The following is a 15,482-nucleotide window of genomic DNA, read 5'->3' as shown; positions in this document are numbered from 1 at the left end:
CCACAGAGGTCCCGCCTGCATGTGGATTTTGGGGCTCTTCAGGGGCCATTACTCCCTGGTGGTGGTGGACGCCTTTTCGAAGTGTGTGGAGGTTCTACGTATCACCACTCCACCAGCAGGCGCAACCATTTCAGTGCTGCAACAAGTCTTGGCCATCCAGAGGTTGCCTGACGTCATCGTGTCCGAGAATGGTACTGTGTCGCAAGCACAGAGTACACTGTCCTGGTTGAGGACAATCGGAATCCGCCGGATGATGGTTCCGCCATACCACCCTGCTTCAAATGGTACAGCCGAGAGGGTGGTGCAAAGTATCAAGCACAAGCTCAAGAAGAGCCAGACTGGCGATTTCCGGACGCAGATTGCCCGGATATTGTTGTAGTACCGGACCACGCCCCACACTATCATTGGATGTGCCTCCTGTAAGCTCCTGCTGGGTCGGATGGTCAAGACACCCTTGGACGTCTTGCATCCGGAGCTCCGATCCACAGTGCTCCTGAAGCAACTGAAGCAGGAGCTGGCTGCTGACCGAGGGTGCCGTCACGGGTCTTTGCCGGAGTCGGGAGCTCAAGTTTTCGCCAGGAACTTCCGTCCGGGCGCACCCTAGTCCGACGGACAGGTGGTGGCTCCTGCCAGCGCCTCATCGCTGCTCGTTCGCATGCCATACGGGGCCATGTGGCACAGACATGCCGACCGTGTCAGGCCTCGCCTCGGGACCTCGTCAGCACCCTCGACTGCCACATCAGAGTTCCAGCATCCAGGAGGACTAGCGCCCACACAAGTCGTTTCCAGCGGAGCAACGCCCACCTCCGACGCGGCAGGCGTTGCCAGTGGTGCGGTGCCCGTTGGGCCGGTGTCAAATCCGGCCCTATTAACAAGGCCGACCACTGTGGACCCTCCGGAAGGAGCGAGGCAGGCTCAGGCAGCACTCGTCATTGCCACGCCCGGCCCGTCAGCACCAGTGCCCAGGTGGAGTACTCGCCGGTGGAGGCCACCGGAGAGTTACTCGCCGGTTTTTGTTGTTGTCGACAAGCAAACTGGGGGTAAGGGGGAGTAACAAGCATGTGACGCCCCTCTGGCGTAATCATCGTTCGCCCGCCAGGCTCGGTGGCCTGCCAGGCTCGGTAGGCAACGTAGGTAACCACACCCAATAAACACCGACGTGCACCGCTGCTCAGCGGTCAGTCATCGTTCGTCACCACCACGCTGTGGAGCATCTGTCTAACGAAGGGTGCCTCAAGCATTCCCTCGTTCACGAACCCTCACGGATCGTGACAATACGTAGTTTGTCTTTAACAAGGAGTATTACAAGCAAGTATTCGGACCAACGATGGAAGCCTCTGTGTCAGTTGCTTGCGCGAATATTGCTCTAGAGGATCTGGAAAATGCGGCCTTATCTTTATTCGGGACGCGACCAAAACTGTTTCTAAGATACACGGACGACTGCTTCTGCATTATTCCTCGCCGGCACGCAACACATTTCCTCGAGCACCTAAATTTCATCTAGCCGAGTATAGAGTTCACGGCTGAAGAGGAAAACAATGGGCGAATTCTCTTCCTGGATGTCCTCGTAGAGAGGACTTCAAGCGGCTTGAGGACTTGTATGTACAGAAATCCAACGCATACGGGAAAGTACCTGCACTTCGACTCGGCGCATCCGATTGGGCAGGTGATCCGTTGCAGCAGCACTTTGTTCCCGGGCATTCCGTGTCTGCTCCAGCCCCACGAAACGTAGGCAAGAGCTACAGGTTGTGAAAAGAGACCTGTTGAACAATGGTTGCCCTCTACAACTGCTCAGAACGCAGGAGCGCAAATTCAGCGAAGCCCTGCCGTGAAACGGCGAAAGAAAAAGTGATGCGCGTGGTGACACCCTACACAGTGGAAAGAAGCGAAGCCCTTGCACGAATTCTTAAGGGCAACGGTGTTCAAATCGCCCACGTGCCTTCCCGAAAAGTTGCAAAAGACCCTTTGGAACACACGGACTACCCGGGTGGTCGGTAACTCAGACAGGATACCAGTAAGCTATCGCAGGAGCCGAAAGATTTGATAAAGAAACGCCAATGTATGAAAGTCTCTAACGCTACAGCTACAGTAGAACTAGCAGAACTTTCGACGTTGATCAACAATCGTAACAGCTGACATAAGGAACTATAATATGGATGGAAATGAACATGCTCTCAGGAACGGAGGAAGTCTAAAAGCAGTGAAAAAGAAACTAGAAATTGGCAAGAATCAGATGTGTACGTTAAAAGACATAGCCGGAAATATCATTACTATTATGAATGAGATAGTTCAAGTGGCTGAGGTGTTCTATAGAGATTTATACAGTACCAGTGGCAACCACGACGATTTTGGAAGAGAGAATAGTCTAGAAGAATTCAAAATTCCACAGGTAACACCGGAAGAAATAAACAATTGCCTTAGGAGCTATGCAAAGGGGGAAGCCAGCTGGGGAGGATCAGGTAACAGCAGATTTGTTGAAGAATGGTGGGCAGATTGTTCTAGAGAAACTGGCCACCCTGTATATGCAATGCCACATGACTTCGAGCGTACCGGAATCTTGGAAAAACGCTAACATAATCCTAATCCATAAGAAAGGGGACTCTAAATGCTTGAAAAGTTATAGACCGATCAGCTCACTGTCCGTTCCCTACAAGGTATTTACTAAGGTAATTGGAAATAGAATCAGGAACACCTTAGACTTCCGTCAACTAAAGGACCAGGCAGGATTCCGTAAAGGCTACTCAACAATAGACCATATTCACACTATCAATCAGGTGATAGAGAAATGTGCGGAATATCATCATCATCATGAGCCTAGTTACGCCCAGTACATGGGACACCGCCTTCCTTTTGCCCTGCATCGTTGCCAATAAGGCAGCTGTAAATCTGCCAAAGCGCCGACAGAAATTCAATCACTCTGACAACTGTCCCTTTCGGTTTTATGAATCTGAGAAAGACCGGGCACCCGGTCTGGTGTCTTTACTATCATAGCCGAACTGCCATTTTCTTGTAAACCCTGAAGATCGGTCCACCGGTCGAAACTGTTGAAATTAAATACGTGTTCTTTTTACCTTGTAGCACCGTTGAAGTTCTATATAATCATCATCATCATCAGCCTGGATACATCCACTGCAGGGCATAGGCCTCTCTCATCCATATTAGTTACGATATTGCCGGCTTTGTCTCTTAACGCACACACCTGATTCTTTCCTATTCCTAGTTTCTTCTTCACTGCTTTTAGGCTTCCTCCGTTCCTGAGAGCCTCTTCAATTCTATCCATATTATAGTTTCTTATGTCCGCAGTCCTACGCTTGTTGATTAACTTAGAAAGTTCTGCCAGTTCTATTCTAGCTGTAGGGTTAGAGGCTTTCATACATTGGCGTTTCTTGATCAGATCTTTCGTCTCCTGCGATAGCTTACTGGTTTCCTGTTTAACGGCGTTACCACCGACTTCTATTGCGCACTCCTTAATGATGCCCATAAGATTGTCGTTCATTGCTTCAACACTATGGTCCTCTTCCTGGCTTAAAGCCGAATACCTGTTCTGCAGCTAGATCCGGAATTCCTCTAGTTTCCCTCTTACAGTTAACTCATTGATTGGCTTCTTATGTACCAGTTTCTTCCGTTCCCTCCTCAAGTCAGGGCTAATTCAAGTTCTTACCATCCTATGGTCACTGCAGCGCACCTTGCCGAGCACGTCTACATCTTGTATGATGCCAGGGTTCGCGCAGAGTATGAAGTCGATTTCATTTCTAGTCTCACCATTCGGGCTCCTCCACGTCCACTTTCGGCTAACCCGCTTGCGGAAAAAGGTATTCATTATCCGCATAATATTCTGTTCTGCAAACTCTACTAATAACTCTCCTCTGCTATTCCTAGAGCCTATGCCATATTCCTACACTGACTTGTCTCCGGCCTGCTTCTTGCCTACCCTGGCATTGAAATCGCCCATCAGTATACTGTATTTTGTTTTGACTTCACCCATCGCCGATTCCACGTCTTCATAGAAGCTTTCGACTTCCTGGTCATCATGACTAGATGTAGGGGCGTAGACCTGTACAACCTTCATTTTGTACCTCTTATTAAGTTTCACAACAAGACATGCCACCCTCTCGTTAATGCTATAGAATTCCTGTATGTTACCAGCTATGTTCTTATTAATCAGGAATCCGACTCCTAGTTCCCGTCTCTCTGCTAAGCCCCGGTAGCACAGGACGTGCCCACTTTTTAGCACTGTATATGCTTCTTTCGGCCTTTTTACTTCAGTGAGCCCTATTATATCCCATTTACTGCCCTCTAATTCCTCCAATAGCACTGCTAGACTCGCCTCACTAGATAACGTTCTAGCGTTAAACGTTGCCAGGTTCATATTCCAATGGCGGCTTGTCCGACCAACCTTTATATATAGCCTTCATTGATTACGAGAAAGCGTTTGATTCAGTCGAAACCTCAGCAGTCATGGAGGCATTGCGGAATCAGGGTGTAGACAAGCCGTATGTAAATATACTGAAAGATATCTATAACGGCTCCGCAGCCACCGTAGTCCTGCATAAAGAAAGCAAGAAAATCCCTATAAAGAAAGGCGCCAGGCAGCGAGATACGATATCTCCAATGCTATTCACAGCGTCTTTCTAGGAGGTATTCAGAGACCCGGATTGGGAAGAATTGGGGATAAGAGTTGATGGAGAATACCTTAGTAACTTTCGATTCACTGATGATATTGCCTTGCTTAGTAACTAAGGGGACCAATTGCGAGGCGTGCTCACTGACCTGGAGAGGCAAGGCAGAAGCGTGGGTCTAAAAATTAATCTACCGTAAAGAAAAGTAATGTTTAACAGTCTCGGATGAGAACAACAGCTTACGATAGGTAGCGAGACACTGGAAATGGTAAGGGATTACATCTACATAGGGCAGGTAGTGACCGCGGATCCGGATCATGAGACTAAAATAATCAGAAGAATAAGAATGGGCTGGGGAGCGTTTGGCCGGCATTCTCAGATCATGAAAAGCAGGTTGCCATTATCCTTCAAGACAAAAGTGTATAGCAGCTGTGTCTTACCAGTACTCACATATGGGCCTGTAAGCTCAGGAAAAGGGTTCTACTTAAATTGAGGACGACGCAACGAGCTATGGAAAGAAGAATGATGGGTGTAAGGATGAGGGGTAAGAAAGCAGCAGAATGGGTGAGGGAACAAACGCGAGCTAATGGCATCTTAGTTGAAATCAAGACAAAGAAATGGGCATGGACAGGACATGTAATGAGGAGGGAAGATAACCGATGGTCATTAAGGGTTACGGACTGGATTCCTTAGAGAAGGGAAGCGTAGCAGGGGGCGGCAAAAAGTTAGGTGGGCAGATGAGATTATGAAGTTTGCAGGGACGACATGGCCACAATTTGTACATGACCGGGGTAGTTGGAGAAGTATAGGACAGACCTTTGCTCTGCAGTGGGCTTAACCAGGCTGATGATGATGATAAACTAGACACACGATAAACAGGACGCGGGCAATCTTCCCGAGATATACACCCGAATGCTGCGCCACCTCACCCATATATAGCCGCGTGACCATGCTTACATCTTCATTGTGATCAAGGGACCAGTGCGGGGCACGCAACGCCTGTTCATTTTTATTTTATTCTTTGCGAGTGCACGTTTTTTGGCACCAATATGTTTCCTTGCCAGACGAGTTTCTTCGAAAACTTGCCAAAATTTTGTACTTAGGTATAATCGCTTTGAGTTCGAGGAAAAGTATTGTCTGCAAATCAGTGGAACCAACATGGGAAACAAGATGGCACCAAATTACGCAAATATCTTTTGGCATCGTTGAAACTACTCTTCCTCGCAAACGCGTCCATTAGGCCAATATATTATAAGCGATTCCTGGATGACATTTTCTTTGTGTGGGCTGACAGTGAACAAAGTCTCTTGGACTTCATTACCAATTTCAATTCTGCGTAATCTGCTTTACGCACAACTTCTCCCGAGATAGTATTAACTTCCTCGACGTCACCATGTCAGTGATTGGCGGTCGAATTTCCACGTCCCTATACAAAAAGCCGACTGATCGTCAGCAATATCTGCATTTCTATAGCAGCCACCCCCACCCTTGCAAAACAAGCTTCCCGTACTCCCAGGCCCACAGATACGGAAGGATCTGTTCTTAATCTTCACAATTTGAGCGACACGCGGAGGAACTGGAATCTGCTCGTATACGCTAAAGATATGCTCCAAAAATAGTAGACAATGCCATTGCACATGTGCGCAGATTAGATCGAGCGCATATATTGGTAGTAAGGGTGAGCGATACCAACACCCAATCAGATCTGAATTTGGTCCTCACATACGCTACCGTTTCTCCGCGGGTCAATGCCATTCTCAACCACTATTTCCACATCATGAAACAGAGCATCCGACTCGCTACTATCTTGAAGTGGCCGCCTCGAGTTGTATATACAAGAAACAAAATTTTAAGGGATTTGTTAGTCAGGGCGAGGACACAGAAGTCAAACACGCCCAAGGGCTGTCTACGGTGGGGGAAACTTCGATGCAAGGTGTGTCGTCACATGACAACAACAGACACGGCTGAGGCATGCAACTCGTCCTTCGTCTATAAAACTAACGAAAATCTTGACTGTGATTCGAGTAACATCGTGTACAAAATTCGATTCGAGGTGTGTAATCAGAAATATATCGGACAAACACAGACCCCTTTTCGCCTGCGGTTCAACAATCAACGCGCGCATGTGAAAAATCTCCCGAATTCACCCTTCTCCAGGCATGTTCGGCTGCCGATCACTGCTTTGAACGCCTCAGCGTTATGCTCTTGCAGTCTGGTTTCGAACACACCCTTGCATGCGAGCAGAGATATTTTTTTTTTCATCCATAAATTTGGAAGGTATGGTAAAGGCATTAATGGAATCTACTCTAAAATTGAGACGCTAGCCACTGCTTGCTCCTCTCTCCGCGTGCGGCTCAAGGAGGCGAGCGGAAAACTAATGAATTCAGTTTCCTCCACCTTGCCACTCAAGTAGTCATTCTGAATGGCCTATTGCCCCTTCTAGGAATCCGCACGAGCTGTCGTGACGTCAGTGGTTGGTTAAACGTTCAAAAACTGGACCACAAGGAGGCTTCCTAACTGGGCTCCCTAAACCTGAGCCCAGGGGAACATTTTTTTTTCATACCCTCAAGGTACGGTTGTACATTGCAGAAGGGAGGGGCAAAGTAAATACAGAGGCAAATCACAAAATAAGGAAGGAAGGCAAACAACATGGCAAAAAACATCGTATACAAAATAATAAGAATGGTAAATAGAAACTTGTAAGCGTGGCAAAAATACATGGCGTAACCAAAAAAGAAAGGAAAGAACATACGATATAAAAATACAAGCCATAACTTAAAATTATGGCATAAAAACAGTTATTATACAGAACAAGCAAACGCCACATTAAATCATAACATGAAGCTTTGAAGTGCGCTTTTAAAGTTATTGGTGTCTGTTATGCTTGTAAGTAATGCGGGTAAGTTATTCCAATCTTTGGTCGTTTGGGGAAGAAATGAATATGAAAAGCCGACGGTGTTGCAGTGCGGAATGTTTACCTTTTGGCGGTGGTCATTGTGAGATGAAATGTATGGTGGTGGTTGAACAAAGATAGAACGTAAATATGTGTTGTGTTAGTACATTTTATGGAAAAGACATATGCGAGATATTTGTCTACGGGTTGATAACAGCGGGAGGAGAAGGAGAGCTTTCATGTTAGTGACACTCGCAGTTCTTTGGTAGTTGGTGAGAATGAAACGGGCCGATCGATTCTGTATTGCCTCTAGAGACTGTATGAGGGTGTCATGACCAGGGTCCCACACTGTTGATGTGTACTCTAGTTGTGGACGAATGTAAGTTGTGTACAATAAGAGTTTTAGCGATGATGGTGCTTGAGAAAATTCCCGACGAAAGTATCCCAGTGTACGAGTGGCCTTAGATGTTATGTCATCAATATGAGTTTTCCAGGATAGATTGCTGGCAATGTGAAATCCCAAGTATCGATATGACGTTACACATTCTAGTGGGATGTTATTTAGCGTATAGGTGGGGCAGATCACCTTAGTACGAGAAATACGCATAGTCTTACACTTTCTAATGTTTAATTCCATGCGCCACGTACGACACCATTCATTTATGTTATTGAGATCCTCCCGAAATAGTAGAATATCTGAAGAATTAGTTATTTTACGGTACAAGACGCAGTTATCCGCAAATAGACAAATGTTCGAGGAAACGTGAGTGGGCAAGTCATTAATATAGATTAGGAATAATGAAGGACCGAGCACAGACCCTTGCGGGACGCCGGAGTCAACTGGGGCTAAATGTGAGTTAGCGTCATTAGTGGTTACAAATTGAACACGTGATGTCAGAAACGCGCGAATCCAATTAATTATGGAGGGGTCTATGTTTAGAACGCCTAATTTATGAAGAAGCAATGCATGGTTCACTTTGTCAAACGCTTTAGAGAAGTCGAGAAATATACAGTCTGTTAAAAAAACCAGAATCTAAATTGGCATGTAGGCCATTAGTGAAGAGAATAAGCTGAGTGTCACAGGAGAAGTTTTTACGGAAACCATGCTGCATAACTGTGAAGAAGTTGCTATTTTTAAGAAAATTACCCAGATGCGTGTATATTATATGCTCCATAACTTTGCATGGTACAGATGTAAGTAAGTGAAATAGGTCTATATTTCTATGGATCATGGGTTGGTCCAGTTTTGTGAATGGGGATTACTTTGCCAATTTTCCAATCATACGGTAAGGTGCCAGAGTTGTAAGATTGTGAGTAAATGCATTCTAGTAGGATTGAACAGTATTCCGCTGTGTTTTGTAAGAATATAGTATTAATTTCATCTACCCCACATAATGCTTTAGGTTTTAATTTTTGTACTATGGCTTTGACACCAGTTGAGTCGAAAACGATGGGATCCATGAAGTGGTACTTAGGTAATTTTATCTCGGGCATCGGATCAGGGATCTGAGGTGATGAGAATGACTGAGTGAAGGTATTGTTAAGCACAGTAGAACACAATAGGTAAGGTACTGGGTCCCCAGAAGTTGTCAGCAATGATATTCCTGTTTTATGGTTACTTCCTAGTGTGGTTTCCCAGAAGCGTTTTGGATTAGTCTTCAATAAATTTGGAAGTGTACAATTAAGGAATGAAAATTTGGCTGACCTTAGGGCTTTAATATATGAAATTGCTGCGTGTTTATATGCTAGCCATTGTGTCTGTTTTGAGGAATGTTTCGCTGTACGGAATAAACGTTTTCTCCTATTCGATAACCGATTCAGATATGTGCTGCACCATGGTGCTGTTAGCATAGACGGATCGAAGGGGTACGTGTTTGGTGATAAGCTCACTTATTTTATTTTTGAAAATAGACCAGTTAGTTTCTACGGAGCGTTGCAGATGCAGTGGTAGGAAAGTGTCTAGAAATATAGAAAGTGTCGCTGTTGATGGCTTGATAGTTAGCTTTTTTATAATCTGGGAACTTTTTCCGCTGTCGGTATGTTTTTGTTGTGTTGTTGTAAGTGTAAAATGCAAGATGTCATGATTACTCAGTCCGGGCATGTGTGTCACCGCAGAAAAGTTCTCGGGCGATGACGTTAGAATGAGGTCCAGGAGTGAAGATGTGTTTTGTGCTACACGTGTTGGAAGTCTGACGATCTGCGATAAGCCAAAGTCAGAGCAAATGAAAATGAACCAATTGGCCTCGGCCGACGAAGGATTAGAAAAGGGATTGACATCTGACCAGACAATGTTAGCAAAATTAAAATCGCCTAAGAATATAATTTCAGTTCCGGGGAAACGCATGGTAATCTTATTTAAACAATCATATAAGTCATCGCAAAAGGATGAGTCGCTTGATGGGGATCGGTAGCACACACCTAGTATTATTTTTTAAAGCTAATAGTTACAGCACCACATTAGCTCTAAATTGTTATCAATGGTCACAAAAAACAATTAATACATTCTTTAACTGGCTCTGCGAATCCCACTTATATATCCTTTTTGGAATTGTACTTTCTTTAGCACCTTAGCTGGACCACAGAGTCGCCGGAAAGGGCCGTGCCTAGAATATGTGTACTATGACACTGTTACTTTGCACAAGTTGCCGCTCTTGTCTTCTGTATTGCGCCCCCCGCCGCGCGATTCAACTTGCCTTCTCTCCCGCTACAACGGCAGCACAAACACTGGTGCTGCGCAGCGACCCCTTTTTCCCTCCTTGCCTCGTGTCAACGGAAACCTAGCTACCTCTACTGCCCACCCCATTACAATCTCCGACTCCCTCCTCCTGTGTGCTCTCTCTTCTTTCTTATTTTTTTTAAATTTTTTCATTGACCTCCTTGCCCTACGTTCATGGGACTCCGCCTTCCTTTTGCCCTGCATCGTTGCCAATAAGGCAGCTGTAAATCTGCCAAAGCGCCGACAGAAAGTCAATCACTCTGACAACTGTCCCTTTCGGTTTTATGAATCTGAGAAGGACCGGGCACCCGGTCTGGTGTCTTTACTATCATAGCCGAACTGCCATTTTGTTGTAAACCCTGAAGATCGGTCCACCGGTCGAAACTGTTGAAATTAAATACGTGTTCTTTTTACCTTGTAGCACCGTTGAAGTTCTATATCATCATCATCATCATCATCAACCTGGCTACAGCCACTGCAGGGCATAGGCCTCTCCCATACTTCTCCAACTACCCCGCTCATGTACTAATTGTGGCCATGTTGTCCCTGCAAACTTCCTAATCTCATACGCCCACCTAACTTTCTTCCACGCCATGCTACGCTTCCCTTCCCTTGGAATCCAGTCCGTAACCCTTAATGACCATCGGTTATCTTCCCTCCTCATTACACGTCCGGCCCATGCCCATTTCTTTTTCTTGATTTTAACTAAGATGTCATTTACCCGCGTTTGTTCCCTCACCCAATCTGCTATTTTCTTATCCCTTAACGTTACACCTATCATTCTTCTTTCCATAGCTCGTTGCGTCATCCTCAATTTCAGCAGAACCCTTTTCGTTAGCCGCCAGGTTTCTGCCCCGTAGGTGAGTACTGGTAAGACACAGCTGCTATACACTTTCCTCTTGAAGGATAGTGGCAACCTGCTGTTCATGATTTGAGAATGCCTGCCAAACGCACCCCAGCCCATTCTTATTCTTCTGGTTATTTCAGTCTCATGATCCGGATCCATGGTCACTACCTGCCCTAAGTAGATGCATTCCCTTACCACTTCCAGTACCTCGCTACCTATCGTAAACTGCTGTTCTCTTCCGAGACTGTTAAACATTACTTTGTTTTCTGCGCATAACCTTTGAGACCCGCCCTTCTGCTTCGCCGCTCCAGGTCGATGAGCATGCATTGCAATTGGTCCCCTGAGTTACTAAGCAAGAAATTATCATCAGCGAATCGCAAGTTACTAAGGTATTCTCTATTAAATCTTATCCCAAATTCTTCCCAAAGCAGGTCTCTGAATACCTCCTGTAAAAACGCTGTGAATAGCATTGGAGATATCGTATCTCCCTGTCTGACTCTTTCTTTATTGGGATTTTGTTTCTTTTTTATCGAGGGCTAAGGTGGCTGTGGAGACGCTATTGATATTATTCAGTATTTTTACATACGACTCGTCTACACCCTACTTCCGTAATGCCTCCATGACTGCTGAGGTTTCGACTGAATAAAACGCTTTCTCTTAATCAATGAAAGCTATATATCAGGGTTGGTTATTTTCCACACATTTCTTTATCCCCTGATTGATAGTGTGAACATGGTAGATAGTTGGGTACCATTTACGGAATCATGCCTGGTCCTTTGGTTGACAGAAGTCTAAGGCGTTCCTGATTCTATTTGCGATTACCTTAGTAAACATTTTGTGCACTCTAAAAACTAGAGAGGGTATCGCAGAAGCGGCCGATTTACTCTTCAAAGCGTTGTTTTACTCTCTCAAAATGTCGAGTGGAGTGAAATGCATTGTTCACTCTGTCACCAAGGAGAGAGTGAAATGTGCTTTTCACTCTCCTCATCAGAGAGAGAGAGTAGAATGCCCGTTCTACTCTTGCGGCAATAGAGAACAAAACGTAGCGTAATCTTCTGCTTCAACTGTAGGAGGCTGGCCCCGAACATGGCGATTTATCAGTCTCGTGCGCTGAGCAAAGAACACACCGTTTTGCTTCTAAGAGAACAGGCAGCCACAGTTCAAAGGAACGCGTAGCGAGCGCTCTACTTTTTCACTTGGAGTTACTCCACTGCGCGCGCTCTCAACTTCGCGGAACAACACAGCACCGGAGAAAGGTGATCCGTCTAGCGAGCAGCAACGAAGGCCATCCAAGGGAGATCGTGTGTCAGCCATCTCGCGTCGCCTCGAAAACACGACAGTCGTTCGTCATTCGTCGCATATAACTACACATCTTCCGCGGTAAGTGAATTCTAAGTTAGGTGCACATTCTGCGTATATGATGCTATCGCCTGGAATGGAAGTCGTCGCGGCGCTTAACCGACGCGATTGACAACGGACTAGGCATCGCGCGCTGTGTCTCTCGATGTCAAACGAAAAAGCCAGTCGTCGCGATAACTGCATGTGATTTTATCACTTGCCGCTGAAAATCGCAAACGCTGCCAGAACCATGGTATGTTCAATAAGACGCGAGGGGAGAGGACGCTTAAAACGGTTTATTCACCAGCCCATGATTCCGAACCTATGCGGAGCGTGCTTAGCGTGCGTTTTGTGTGTTTGAATTTATTCAGTTTGGCAGTCTGTTGTGTACGGAACGCTGTTGAAATAAGGAGTCACGTAACAGAAGGCGTCATTTTTCTGGCGGCATGCTTTCGTTATAAATAAGCCGCGCGCTTCATGGTGTCTCGCATGTCGGTAATCTGCGACCACTGAAGTTACGTGCAGCACCAGTGCTAGGTAGAAACTTTGCCGCAGGCATTCAGCTGCAACAGGTCAGTTGGGCGCGTTATCTTGAACCTACTGAAAGCGCATGAGCGCAAATCCATGTTTTATGCTGAATAAAGTATAAACCCCATATAAGAGACATTGCGCGCGACAGCTACAAGCGATGCGATGGCTGTCGCATTGGCTCGTCGCCTACAAGTTGTACTCCGTCTGAGCGACGATTACGAGCGACGCCTCCCCGGTCTTGCCGGTATGAGAGCTGCAAACTCGCGTCGAAACTAGCGTGACGCGTGCTTTAGTAATTTAAATTTATTTATTTTACTAATATTTAATAATAACTAGCCTAAAATATTTCCGAAGGTATTACAGCAGGTTCTTATTTATGCACATGTAAAAGTTCAATCGTTTGCTCGTTTCGCGCGACAATCGGTAGTATTTGGGCGATTTACATGCAGTTCCGGCTTCGCGGTATTGGCTAGTCACTCATAGCACTTCCAGGAGACGAGCAACAATTTCTACATTTCCAGAACAGAGCGATCTGTTCAAGCGACGGCCCGTTTTGTCGCTCGAAGCCGTCGCTCGTCGCCTTCGCGCACTAAATCGCTCTCATGGTGTTTAGCCCTAAGACAACTGTTTTTGCGCATGTATAGAAATGGTGTCATTATATGTCTGATTTTATGTCTCCTGTTGCGGTTTTCGAGCACGGTGCCAATCTGAAAGTGTGCTTATGTCTACGAACTCGGTGAATTTTCAAGCAGCGAGTTATGCATCGGCATCGAATATAACGGCTGCTGTGTGTAATAACAATTGCAGGGGCGCTTTGCATAGGCCCATTATTTTGGACATGCTTGTGCATTTGCTAATATGAGTTGGCCTTTCAGAGTTGTGTCATATGAACAGCTAAATCATCCTTCCGCTGGGGATTACAAGCGTAATGTGTGCATCTTGATACTGCATGGTAGATCAAAATGTGTTTATCGCTGTAATAGTTTTAGTAGAGAAATAAAGTATCAAAATAAAACGTTGCTTTAATTCTGTGTTACCAGTCGTCTGTCGTACTCAAACAAACAGTTGGTCTAATAAACTAATACCTGCGCTCTATAACCGCAACTTTACATGCTTTCAAGAATGTAAAATGCTACATTTCAAACTGCAGCAGTAGTCGAGTCTGTCAATATGAACTCCATTGCGCACCTCATAAATGAAAATAAGTTCATGCCGTTTAGTAAGCTTAGATGCCGGCCGCAGTGAACTTTCTTATTATTATTGAAATATGGGTAAGCTTGCCATAACAAGCCTTGTTGCCCTTTATTATAGGCACGTCCAGTCATATCCATTGAACTTGAGGGCCATATTTTCATCCCACTGAGCATCATGTTTGCAGATACGATCCTCAAATTATGGCTTGAGCAGAGATGGTGCGGGGGGCACACTGGGCACGCGCTTGGGATAAACACAAGTGGTGTTTGCGACACACACTAATGAGACCTATGACATCTGACAATCACCAATATTCTATTGATTAGCAGGAGTATTGTAACATTGGTGCCGAACGAGGATGAACTGTCCGTTATTTCCTTTTCGTTTAACCCTAAAAATTGAAGTTAGTTTAGCAGTTGACTGCTGCAGTGGCTTAGATGTTTCGCATGCATTTCAGTAGGAAGACTAAGAGCTAAGACTTTCTTTTAGTGCCATGACCTTGAATGTCTTGATGTTGTTTACTCCATGTGCGCGTGTTGACTTTTGTACACGATATTTTTCAGGAACCCGCTTTATATAACGCAAGAAGGCAGCTGCGAGGACACAAGGACGCCAAAGCGCGAGCCCAGTGTGACTTGAAGTGCAAAAGAGCGCACGCCAAAGAATCAAAATACATTGCCATGCAATTTGGACAAGAAAACTAGAACGTTGGTATATTGGGTGTACCACTTGACTAAATGTCAACAAAATCAAAATACAGTATGTCACACCAAGATGAAGATTCTGACATGCTCTAGGCAGTCATCTTAACATGGTATATTTATGTAATGTCTCTGATGCGAAAGTCAAAATCAAGTATGCTCTCTGGAGACAAACACATAATAGTAAGTGCCATTGAAAAGTTGGAAATGTGTTTAAAAAAGCTGATTAGTTGTGAAAAGTGACTGCCTTTTGTCTTGTCTCTCAACAGTTATATCCACGTAATAAAAAATAGTGGTACAATTAAATTGCATATTTGTTTAGTGACATGATGCATACTTGCAATGAGCACGGTACCTGTGTTCGCCGTAAAAAGCAACGGCTCATGCTTGGTTAGGTGCTTAGATATATTTAACAGCTTTAATAGCTTACATTTAACAGCATGTGAATGCAAGTGTGCAAATAGAAACCACTGTGATTCTGTATTGTAAATGCTGACTTGAAGCAGGCAGGTTTTCATATCTTGCTTTTTATCTAGTTTTTTACACTTAATTTTAGAATTATGGCTTTTAGGTTCCAGAAAAGGGAAGCATTGGGGGAAGACAATTCAATGTTTAAGAAGTCATTATCGTTTACGTGCATACT

At 45.1% G+C, this 15,482-nt stretch overlaps 1 protein-coding gene across 2 annotated transcripts in view; it reads right to left on the bottom strand.

The window, feature by feature from the left end:
• Positions 1-15,482, bottom strand: part of LOC126523968 (protein 5NUC-like) — a 648,261-nt gene that overhangs the window by 624,433 nt on the left and 8,346 nt on the right. The window lies entirely within an intron of this gene.

This window comes from Dermacentor andersoni, chromosome 6, assembly GCF_023375885.2.
Source record: "Dermacentor andersoni chromosome 6, qqDerAnde1_hic_scaffold, whole genome shotgun sequence".
Classification (NCBI taxonomy): Eukaryota; Metazoa; Arthropoda; class Arachnida; order Ixodida; family Ixodidae; genus Dermacentor; species Dermacentor andersoni.
The sequence above is the reverse complement of the archived record's forward strand: the minus strand, read 5'-3'. Positions and strand labels throughout refer to the sequence as shown.